Raw genomic sequence first — 12,910 nt, 5'->3', positions numbered from 1 at the left:
ACACCTGTAGAGCACCTTTATAATCACCCATTTACGTTGTGACGTTTGGTAGCACACAAAGTGTTCCTCCGGCAAACGGGAGTTGCATAATCTCATAGTCATAGGAACATGTATAAGTCATGAAGAAAGCAATAGCAACATACTAAACGATCGGGTGCTAAGCTAATGGAATGGGTCATGTCAATCAGATCATTCACCTAATGATGTGATCCCGTTAATCAAATAACAACTCCTTGTTCATGGTTAGGAAACATAACCATCTTTGATTAACGAGCTAGTCAAGTAGAGGCATACTAGTGACACTCTGTTTGTCTATGTATTCACACATGTATTATGTTTCCGGTTAATACAATTCTAGCATGAATAATAAACATTTATCATGATATAAGGAAATAAATAATAACTTTATTATTGCCTCTAGGGCATATTTCCTTCAGCTTCATACCCGTTGAATCGTCAAGGCCTCTGTTCGATTCCGTGTACAACTACACGATGAGACACCAAGTACCACGATTATAGTCGTTGCCCCGAGGACACCGAGTACGACTACACACGACGATGCGCCAAGTACCTCTACCCATGACCCGAGAACGTCTATGACCCGTGTACAACTACTGTCCCCAAGACCCGGATCGACAAGCACCACCCCCGTCAAGTACTACTACAAACCCGGAGAATTCTGATGCATCAAGTCCCAGAGGAGATCCGTTTTTCATCAAGTTCGACTACCGTAGCGCCGAAGACCTTGGATGCTCAAACGAGTACCGAACGAAACGCCAAGTACCACTATCGCCGAGTACGACTACTTCCGTGATGATGCGAGAACAACTACCGTCGACCCTCGAAGCCTCCGTGGACGTCAAGTCCCTCGTCGTGATCCCGAACATCTACGGAAAATTGTGCAACTAAGAACGTGAACGACTACCGCCGCCAAGATCACGAGTACCTCTACCGTCGTCATGTACCCCTACTTCCACTACGAACGTCCCGAGAATGTCTACTTCCTCTACTTGGCACCGAACGAGAACCGTCCCATTTGCACACTTCGAAGGTATAACCCCAAGACGACGTCCGTGAACGAATGCTTGCGATGTTTGAGATGCTCGTGTTTGCACCGTGTCCAAATTGTCACTCGTTTCCTTGTCGCCAACTCGTGGGACACCCGGAATCCGGGAGCACCCCACCATCTTTTGACACGCCCCCGTCACTTTTCCTTTTGCACCGGCATCTCAATCGAGTTACCGGAAACCGGGACGTTGCCGTGGCACCGTTTCGTTATCGTTGCCGTGGCACCCCTTTTCCTTTCCACCACGGTGACAAATGCTTCATATTTCTCTTGTCAACTTTTAATAAAAATTGCATAAACTTGTTCATGTCATCCGCATCATGATAACAACAACTAAAATGTTTAAATTGTTGTTGCATTAAATTGCTAAATGCATACGGGGATTACCGGATTTGTTGTTTGTTATATCCGGCCCCATTTAAATTGGTTAGATGGTATAGTTTTTGTTATGCTTCACCTCTTACCATGTTAAGAACATTTAATATTGTTGGGTACCTAACCGAGAGTGAACTAAATAATTGATGTGGTGTTCCGTCAATATGCAACGGAGTTGCATATTGAGCTCCACTTAATTTGTAGAATTGTTTGTTGCATTTTGCCATGCCTATTTAAACCGGACATGCATCATACTTGGTTGTGCATCATGCCATGCTTATGTGATGGTTGTTTACCATGTTGTTTGCTTCTTTTCGGTGTTTCTTCTTCGGGTTAGTTCTGATAATGTTGCGTTTGTGAGGATTCGTTCGACTATGTCCGTTTGTCTTCTTCATGGACTTGTTCTTCTTCCTTGCAGGATTTCAGGCAAGATGACCATACCCTCGAAATCACTTCTATCTTTGCTTGCTAGTTGCTCGCTCTTTTGCTTTGCCTATGCCGCGATACCCACCACTTACTTTTCAGGCCTCCCATATTGCCATGTCAAACCTCTAACCCACCTTGCCCTAGCAAACCGTTGTTTGGCTATGTTACCGCTTTGCTCAGCCCCTCTTATAGCGTTGCTAGTTGCAGGTGAAGTTTGGAGTTCGTTCCTTGTTGGAACATGTTTATTGTTGGGATATCATCATATTATCTTGTTTATCTAAATGCATGATAACCCACAAGTATAGGGGATCGCAATAGCTTTCGAGGGTAGAGTATTCAACCCAAATTTATTGATTCGACACAAGGGGAGCCAAAGAATATTCTCAAGTATTAGAAGCTGAGTTGTCAATTCAACCACACCTGGAAACTTAGTATCTGCAGCAAAGTGTTTAGTAGCAAAGTAATATGATAGTGGTGGTAGCGGCAACAAAAGTAAAGACAACAAAAGTAATGTTTTTGGTATTTTGTAGTGATTGTAACAGTAGCAACGGAAAAGTAAATAAGCGTAAACCAGTATATGGAAAACTCGTAGGCACCGGATCAGTGATGGATAATTATGCCGGATGCGGTTCATCATGTAACAGTCATAACATAGGGTGACACAGAACTAGCTCTATTTCGTCAATGTAATGTAGGCATGTATTCCGTATATAGTCATACGTCCTTATGGAAAAGAACTTGCATGACATCTTTTGTCCTACCCTCCCGTGGCAGCGGGGTCCTATTGGAAACTAAGGGATATTAAGGCCTCCTTTTAATAGAGAACCGGAACAAAGCATTAGCACATAGTGAATACATGAACTCCTCAAACTATGGTCATCACCGGGAGTGGTCCTGATTATTGTCACTTCGGGGTTGCCGGATCATAACACATAGTAGGTGACTATAGACTTGCAAGATAGGATCTAGAACTCTCATATATTGATGAAAACATAATAGGTCCAGATCTGAAATCATGGCACTCGGGCCCTAGTGACAAGCATTAAGCATAGCAAAGTCATAGCGACATCAATCTCAGAATATAATGGATACTAGGGATCAAACCCTAACAAAACTAACTCGATTATATGATAAATCTCATCCAACCCATCACCGTCCAGCAAGCCTATGATGCAATTACTCACGCACGGCAGTGAGCATCATGAAATTGGTGATGGAGGATGGTTGATGATGACGACGGCGACGAATCCCCTTCTCCGGAGCCCCGAACGGACTCCAGATCAGCCCTCCCGAGAGGTTTTAGGGCTTGGCGGCGGCTCCGTATCGTAAAATGCGATGATTTCTTCTCCTTGATTTTTTTTCTCTCCGAAAGCAAATATATAGAGTTGGAGTTGGCGTCGGAGGGTCAACAGAGGGCCCACGAGGTAGGGGGGCGCGCCCTAGGGGGGGCGCCCCCCACCCTCGTGGAAAGGGTGTGGGCCCCTTGGTCTTCATATTTGGCGAGGATTTTTTATTGTTTTTTCTAAGACCTCCCGTGGAGTTTCAGGTCATTCCGAGAATATTTGTTTTCTGCACATAAAACAACATCATGGTAATTCTGCTGAAAACAACGTCAGTCCGGGTTAGTTCCATTCAAATCATACAAGATAGAGTCCAAAACAAGGGCAAAAGTATTTGGAAAAGTAGATACGACGGAGACGTATCAACTCCCCCAAGCTTAAACCCTTGCTTGTCCTCAAGCAATTCAGTTGACAAACTGAAAGAAAGAAAGAAAAACTTTTACAAACTCTGTTTGCTCTTGTTGTAACTATGTCAAGCCAGCATTCAAGTTTTCAGCATAAATCATAACTAACCACATTTGCAATAATTCTCAGGTCTCATCATTACTCATATGAATAGCATAATCAACTAGCAAGTCATAATAATAAATCTCGGATGACAACACTTTCTCAAAACAATCATAATATGATATAACAAGATGGTATCTCGCTAGCCCTTTCTGAGACCGCAAAACATAAATGCAGAGCACCTTTAAATATCAAGGACTGACTAGACATTGTAATTCATGGTAAAAGATATCCAATCATAGTCATACCCAACATAAATTAATAGTGATGAATGCAAATGACGGCTGTGCTCTCCAGCTAGTGCTTTTTAATAAGAGGGTGATGACTCAGCATAAAAGTAAATGGATAGGCCCTTCACAGAGGGAAGCAGGGATTTGTAGAGGTGCCAGAGCTCGGTTTTGAAATAGAGATAAATTGTATTTTGGGTGGTATACTTTCATTGTCAACGTAACAACTAAGAGATGGCGATATCTTCCATGCTAAACACATTATAGGTGGTTCCCAAACAGAATGGTAAAGTTTATACTCCCCCTCCACCAACAAGCATCAATCCATGGCTTGCTCGAAACAACGAGTGCCTCCAACATACATCAGGTCCCAGGGGGAGTTTTGTTTGCAATTAATTTTGATTTAGTTTGCATAAAGCATGGGACTGGGCATCCCGGTGACCAGCCATTTTCTCGTGAGTGAGGAGCGGAGTCCACTCCTCTTAAGAATAACCCGCCTAACACGGAAGATAAGGACAACCTTTGTTGATACATGAGCTATTCGAGCATACAAAACAGAATGTTTATTTGAAGGTTTAGAGTTTGACACATACAAATTTGCTTGGAACGGCAGGTAGATACCACAAATAGGAAGGTATGGTGGACTCATCTGGAATAACTTTGGGGTTTAATGGATTAGATGCACAAGCAGTATTCCCGCTTAGTATAGGTGAAGGCTAGCAAAAGACTGGGAAGCGATCAACTAGAGAGCGACAACAGCCATGTACATGCATTAAAATTAATAAACATTGGATGCAAGCATGAGTAGGATATAATCCACCATGAACATAAATATCGTGAAGGCTATGTTGATTTTGTTTCAACTACATGCGTGAACATGTGCCAAGTCAAGTCACTTAAATCATTCAAAGGAGGATACCACCCCATCATACCACATCATAATCATCTCAATAGCATGTTGGCATACAAGGTAAATCATTATAACTCATAGCTAATCAAGCATGGCACAAACAACTATGATCTGTAATTGTCATTGCAAACATGTTTATTCATAATAAGCTGAATCAAGAACGACAGACTCATCATATTTAGAAAAAGAAAAGAGGTTGAGTTCATACCAGCTTTTCTCATCTCAATCAGTCCATCATATATCATCATAATTGCCTTTCACTTGCACGACCGAACGGTGTGAATAAAAGAGTGCACGTGCATTGGACTAAGCTGGAATCTGCGAGCATTCAATAAACATGAGAAGACAAGGCAATATGGGCTCTTGGTTAAATCAATCAATAATGCATATAAGAGCCACTTCAACAATTTAATTATGGTCTTCTCCTACCGACCCCCAAGAAAGGAAAAGAAATAAAACTATTTACACGGGAAAGCTCCCAACAAGCGAAAGAAGAATGGGAAATATTTTTGGGTTTTCTTTTTAATTATTACTACTACAGCAGAAAAATAAACTACTACTAATTTTTTTGGTTTTTCTTAAGGTTAAGCAAACACACAAGAAGAAAGCAGGAAAAAAAATAAACTAGCATGGATATTACAGTGAAAAAGTATGAGCACCGACATCTAGCAATGAGTGTGTGTGAACAAAAATGTAATGTCGGTGAGAAATACGTACTCCCCCAAGCTTAGGCTTTTGGTCTAAGTTGGTCTATGGCCATGGCTGGCCTGGCGGATATTCATAATAATAGTTGTTGGGGTCATACTGCGACGAAGAATAGTTGGGATCATACTGTGATGAAGAAAAAGACTTTGACTGCCACTGGCTGACAGTCATCTCTGGATCCCAAGAATAAACAGATTGTCGCGGAGGCTCATCTTGTGGTTCCTGTTCTGGCTCCTCGACTAGTGCAGGGTTTTGGTAGGCGTGAATAGCCGTCAACGGAACAAGGTATGTGCCTACAGTCAAATCAAACAAAGAAGGAGCAGGCAGGGTAATAGTCTCAGGATGATGTTTATTAAAGAACAATTGATATCTAAGCTCCCCTGCCCTATTCTTAACAATAAAATCATGTGCCACCATACTTTCATGATCTAGATAAACACGGGGTAGCACTTTTTCTTCAGTCTCAGCATGCCTAATAGGTATGTTAAAATGTGCGGCTAGGCGTGTGGCATAGATGCCTCCAAAGATGGGGCCCTTAGTACGGTTCATATTTAACCGTCTAGCAATAATACCGCCCAAACTAAAAGTGTTATCACTATATAAACCTTGGAGCGGAATAATTAAATCAGGGATACTAAGGTTTCCAAAATTTCCGCGTCCAATTAAACAACGACTAGCAAATAATGCAAAGTAACGCAAAATAGGAAAATGTATGCTTGTGATTCGTGCATCGGAAACCTTCCTGGTTTCTCCTACAGTGATATTATCAATAAATCCAGCCACATCATCATGATGTGGTTCTTCTGTCTTGCCCTCAAAAGGGACTAAACAAATCCGATAGAAATCATAAAGTGACATCTCCTTGGGCTCATCATATAATTGAAATTCCACCTTAGGTGGTGAGTTCCTAGGATGAAAATAAAAGTTTTGCACAAAGGTATTTGTGAGTAAGAGACACTGATCGCATTGGTCGTGGAGGAAAGCGGTGAGGCTTGCATTGTGAGCCAATTCATGAAAATCTTCATAGATACCGGCTGCTCTCAAGAAATCTTCAGAAGGCCATTCACACGCCCGAATCTCTGTGGTGCGTGGCAAATTATACTTAGGCTTAGGTGCCTTTTCCTTTGAGCTTTGGCTTGATGAGCCCCTCAATAATCTCCTCATCATTTTTCTGAAACAATCTGAAATTTTTAGTAACTTCAAAATAAAAGTAAACCAAACTCAATAAAACTGATAGTAACTACTCCTACAAGTGCCTAGAGCCTATATAAAGCATTATAACTACTAGGAACCATATAAATTTGACATGCAAGCTCAAGAACATGGTTACCTATGCAGCACAAATTTGCAAAGAACAAAGCACTAGAACAAAAACTAATTGGACCAATGGAGGAGTCACATACCAATGAACAATCTCCCCAAGCAGTTTTGCGAGAGGTGCTTTGAGCAAGGAGATCGAAAATCGCAGCAAAAGTGGCTGAAACTCGTGCTTGAGTTGGTTTTTCGGGTTTGTGTGAGATAGAAGAAGAAGCTGGGTGCTGGAATAAGTGGAGGAGGGCCACCATGGGCCCACGAGGCAGGAGGCGCGCCCTATAGGGGGGGCCACCCACCACCCTCATGACTAGGTGGCAGCTCCTCCCTCGGTAATTTTTGCACAGTAAATCCTCAAATATTCCCGAAAAATCATATTTAATTGGCATGGCATTCTGAGGACTTTTATTTTCGGGATATTTTTATATTACACGGATAAGTCAGGAAACAAACAAAAAAAATACTATTTTTACTTTATTTAATATAAATAACAGAAAATATAAAGAGGATACAAAAGTTTGTGCTTCTAGTTTCATCCATCTCATGCTCATCAAAAAGAATCCGCTAACAAGGTTGATCAAGTCTTGTTAACAAACTCATTCCGATAATCATGAAACCAGAGAAATTTCGAATAACACTAAGTTACCTCAACGAGGATATGCACATCCCCAATAATAAGAATAGCATATTTCTTTTTGACAGTAGGAAGAGGGAATTCAAAACCTTCAAATATAATCGATGGAATTTTTCCAATAGAGTTGATACTATGAACTTGAGGTTGTTTCCTCGGTAAGTGTACCGTATGCTCATTACCATTAACATGAAAAGTGACATTGCCTTTGTTGCAATCAATAACAACCCCTGCAGTGTTAAGAAAAGGTCTTCCAAGAATAATAGACATACTATCATCCTCGGGAATATCAAGTATAACAAAGTCTGTTAAAATAGTAACGTTTGCAACCACAACAGGCACATCCTCACAAATACCGACAGGTATAGCAGTTGATTTATCAGCCATTTGCAAAGATATTTCAGTAGGTGTCAACTTATTCAAGTCAAGTCTACGATATAAAGAGAGAGGCATAACACTAACACCGGCTCCAAGATCACATAAAGCAGTTTTAATATAATTTCTTTTAATGGAGCAAGGTATAGTAGGTACTCTGGGGTCTCCAAGTTTCTTTGGTATTCCACCCTTAAAAGTATAATTAGCAAGCATGGTGGAAATCTCAGCTTCCGGTATCTTTCTTTTATTAGTAATGATATCCTTCATATATTTAGCATAAGGATTTGTTTTGAGCACATCAGTTAATCTCATACGCAAAAAGATAGGTCTAATCATTTCAACAAAGCGCTCAAAATCCTCGTCATCCTTTTTCTCGGATGGTTTCGGAGGAAAGGGCATGGGTTTCTGAACCCAAGGTTCCCTTTCTTTACCATGTTTCCTAGCAACAAAGTCTCTTTTATCATAATGTTGATTCTTTGATTGTGGGTTATCAAGATCAACAACAGGTTCAATTTCTACATCATTATCATTACTAGGTTGAGCATCATCATGAACATCATCATTAATATTTTTAGTAGGTTCATGTTCATTACCAGATTGTGTTTCAGCATCAGACATAGATATATCATTTGGATTATCAGGTGGTTCAGCAATAGGTTCACTAGAAGTTTGCACAGTTCTATCATTTTTTTCTTCTTCTTTTTAGAAGAACTAGGAACATCAATATTATTTCTTTGAGAATCTTGCTCGATTCTCTTAGGGTGGCCTTCAGGATACAAAGGTTCCTGAGTCATTCTACCAGTTCTAGTAGCCACTCTAACAGCATAATCATTTTTCTTACTATTCATTTCATTAAGCACTTCTTTTTGAGCTTTAAGTACTTGTTCTACTTGAGTGGTGACCATAGAAGCATGTTTGCTAATAAGTTTAAGTTCACCTTTAATATCAGCCATATAATCACCCAAGCGTCTAATCATATAAGCATTTTCTTTTAATTGTCTACCAAAATAAGCATTGAAGTCATCTTGCTTATACATAAAGTTATCAAACTCATCCAAGCACTGACTAGCAATTTTAGTAGGAGGGACTTCAGCTTTATCATATCTATAGAGAGAATTTACCTTTACTACCTGTGTCGGGATATCAGGATCAGGATGTTCTTCAGTAAATAAATGATTGAGGTCATAAGTTTCTTCAACAGGCGATGAATTAAGACCATGTATTTCTTCAATAGGAGGTAAATTCTTAACGTCTTCAGCTTTAATACCTTTTTCTTTCATAGATTTCTTTGCCTCTTGCATATCTTCGGGATTGAGAAATAGAACACCTCTCTTCTTCGGAGTTGGTTTAGGAATAGGCTGAGTAATTGTAGCAGGAGTTGGTTCAGGAGGTGGCTCAGGAGGTGCCCAGTTATTTTCATTTGTCAACATATTATTCAATAGAATTTCAGCTTCATCCGGTGTTCTTTCCCTGAAAAGAGAACCAGCACAACTATCCAGGTAATCTCTGGAAGCATCGGTTAGTCCATTATAAAAGATATCAAGTATTTCAGGTTTCTTAAGAGGATGATCAGGCAAAGCATTAAGTAACTTGAGAAGCCTCCCCCAAGCTTGTGGGAGACTCTCTTCTTTAATTTGCACAAAGTTGTATATTTCGCTCAAAGCAGCTTGTTTCTTATAAGCAGGGAAATATTTAGCAGAGAAGTAATAAATCATATCCTGGGGACTACGCACACAACCATGATCAAGAGAATTAAGCCATATCTTAGCATTGCCCTTTAATGAGAACAGAAATATTTTGAGTAAATAGAGGTAACGTGATCTCTCATTATTAGTGAACAGGGCAGCTATATCATTTAACTTAGTAAGATGTGCCATAACAGTTTCAGATTCATAGCCATAAAACGGATAAGATTCAACCAAAGTAATTATATCAGGATCAACAGAGAATTCATAATCTTTATCAGGAACACATATAGGTGAAGTAGCAAAAGCAGGATCGGGTTTCATTTTATCTCTAAGTGATTCTTTGTTCCATTTAATTAATAACCTCTTAAGCTCATATCTATCTCTGCAAACTAAAATAGCTAAAGAAGCATCTTGATCAAATAAATTACCTTCAGGAATAACATGCATATTTTCATCATCACTATCATCATCATATTCAGATTCAATAATTTCTTTTTCTCTAGCCCTAGCAATTTGTTCTTCAAGAAATTCACTAAGGGGCACAGTAGTATCAGGCATAGAAGCAATTTCATCATAAGTATCATGCATAGCAGAAGTGGCATCATCAATAATATGCGACATATTAGAACGAATAGCAGAAGCAGATGTAGGTGTCGCAAACTTACTCATAACAGAAGGTGAATCAAGTGCAGAGCTAGATGACAGTTCCTTATCTCCCCTCGTAGTTGAGGGATAGATCTTGGTTTTTGGATCTCTCAAGTTCTTCATAGTGTCCAGCAAATATAAATCCCAAGTGACTCAAAGAATAGAGCTATGCTCCCCGGCAATGGCGCCAGAAATTAGTCTTGATAACCCACAAGTATAGGGGATTGCAACAGCTTTCGAGGGTAGAGTATTCAACCCAAATTTATTGATTCGACACAAGGGGAGCCAAAGAATATTCTCAAGTATTAGCAGCTGAGTTGTCAATTTAACCACACCTGGAAACTTAGTATCTGCAGCAAAGTGTTTAGTAGCAAAGTAATATGATAGTGGTGGTAGCGGCAACAAAAGTAAAGACAACAAAAGTAATGTTTTTGGTATTTAGTAGTGATTGTAACAGTAGCAACGGAAAAGTAAATAAGCGTAAACCAGTATATGGAAAACTCGTAGGCATCGGATCAGTGATGGATAATTATGTCGGATGCGGTTCATCATGTAACAGTCATAACATAGGGTGACACAGAACTAGCTCCAGTTCGTCAATGTAATGTAGGCATGTATTCCGTATATAGTCATACGTGCTTATGGAAAAGAACTTGCATGACATCTTTTGTCCTACCCTCCCGTGGCAGCGGGGTCCTATTGGAAACTAAGGGATATTAAGGCCTCCTTTTAATAGAGAACCGAAACAAAGCATTAGCACATAGTGAATACATGAACTCCTCAAACTATGGTCATCACCGGGAGTGGTCCCGATTATTGTCACTTCGGGGTTGCCGGATCATAACACATAGTAGGTGACTACAGACTTGCAAGATAGGATCTAGAACTCTCATATATTGATGAAAACATAATAGGTTCAGATCTGAAATCATGGCACTCGGGCCCTAGTGACAAGCATTAAGCATAGTAAAGTCATAGCAACATCAATCTCAGAACATAATGGATACTAGGGATCAAACCCTAACAAAACTAACTCGATTACATGATAAATCTCATCCAACCCATCATCGTCCAGCAAGCCTACGATGCAATTACTCACGCACGGCGGTGAGCATCATGAAATTGGTGATGGAGGATGGTTGATGATGACGACGGCGACGAATCCCCCTCTCCGGAGCCCCAAACAGACTCCAGATCAGCCCTCTCGAGAGGTTTTAGGGCTTGGCGGCGGCTCCGTATCGTAAAACGCGATGATTTCTTCTTCCTAATTTTTTTCTCTCCGAAAGCAAATATATAGAGTTGGAGTTGGCGTCGGAGGGTCAACAGGGGGCCCACGAGGTAGGGGGGCGCGCCCTAGGGGGGGGGGGCGCCCGCACCCTCATGGAAAGGGTGTGAGCCCCGTGGTCTTCATATTTGGCGAGGATTTTTTATTGTTTTTTCTAAGACCTCCCGTGGAGTTTCAGGTCATTCCGAGAATATTTGTTTTCTGCACATAAAACAACATCATGGTGATTCTGCTGAAAACAACGTCAGTCCGGGTTAGTTCCATTCAAATCATACAAGATAGAGTCCAAAACAAGGGCAAAAGTGTTTGGAAAAGTAGATACGACGGAGACGTATCAATGCACCTATATACTTGGTAAAGGGTGGAAGGCTCGGCCTTATGCCTGGTATTTTGTTCCACTCTTGTCACCCTAGTTTCCGTCATATCGGTGTTATGTTCCCGGATTTTGCGTTCCTTACATAGTTGGGTTATAATGGGAACCTCTTGACTGTTCGTCTTGAATAAAACTCCTCCAGCAATGCCCAACATTGGTTTTACCATTCGCCACCTAGCCTCTTTTTCCCTTGGGTTCTGCAGACTCAAGGGTCATCTTTATTTAAACCCCCCTGGGCCAATGCTCCTCTGAGTGTTGGTCCGACTGAGTAGACTGCGGGGCCACCTCGAGGCAACTTGAGGGTTGGTTTTACTCGTAGGATGTCTCATCTGAGTGTGCCCTGAGAACGAGATATGTGCAGCTCCTATCGGGATTTGTCGGCACATTCGGGCGGTGTTGCTGGACTTGTTTTTCCATTGTCGAGATGTCTTGTAACCGGGATGCCGAGTCTGATCGGATTGTCTTGGGAGAAGGAATATCCTTCGTTGACCGTGAGAGCTTGTGATGGGCTAAGTTGGGACACCCCTGCAGGGTTTTGAACTTTCGAAAGCCGTGCCCGCGGTTAGGGGCAGATGGGAATTTGTTAATGTCCGGTTGTAGAAAACCTGAAGCTTAACTTAATTAAAATGCATCAACCACGTGTGTAGCCGTGATGGTCTCTTCTCGGCGGGGTCCAGGAAGTGAACACAGTGTTGGAGTTATGCTTGAACGTAAGTAGACTTGGATCACTTCTTGATCATACATTCTCGAACGTGCTTTGCCTTCTCTTCTCGCTCTCATTTGCGTAAGTTAGCCACCATATATACTAGTGCTTGCTGCAGCTCCACCTCAAATACCTTTTACCTACCCAAAAGCTTAAATAGTCTTGATCGCGAGGGTGTGAGATTGCTGAGTCCCCGTGACTCATAGATACTTCCAAAACCAGCTTGTAGGTGCCGATGACATCGTGCAGGTGACGCAACTGAGCTCAAGGAGGAGCTCGAAGAAGATCGTGTTTGTTTTGTTGTTCCATTTCCAGTTGATCAGTAGTGGAGCCCAGTTGGGGC

This window comes from Triticum dicoccoides, chromosome 3A (genome assembly GCF_002162155.2).
Source record: "Triticum dicoccoides isolate Atlit2015 ecotype Zavitan chromosome 3A, WEW_v2.0, whole genome shotgun sequence".
Taxonomy (NCBI): Eukaryota; Viridiplantae; Streptophyta; class Magnoliopsida; order Poales; family Poaceae; genus Triticum; species Triticum dicoccoides.
The sequence above is the reverse complement of the archived record's forward strand: the minus strand, read 5'-3'. Positions refer to the sequence as shown.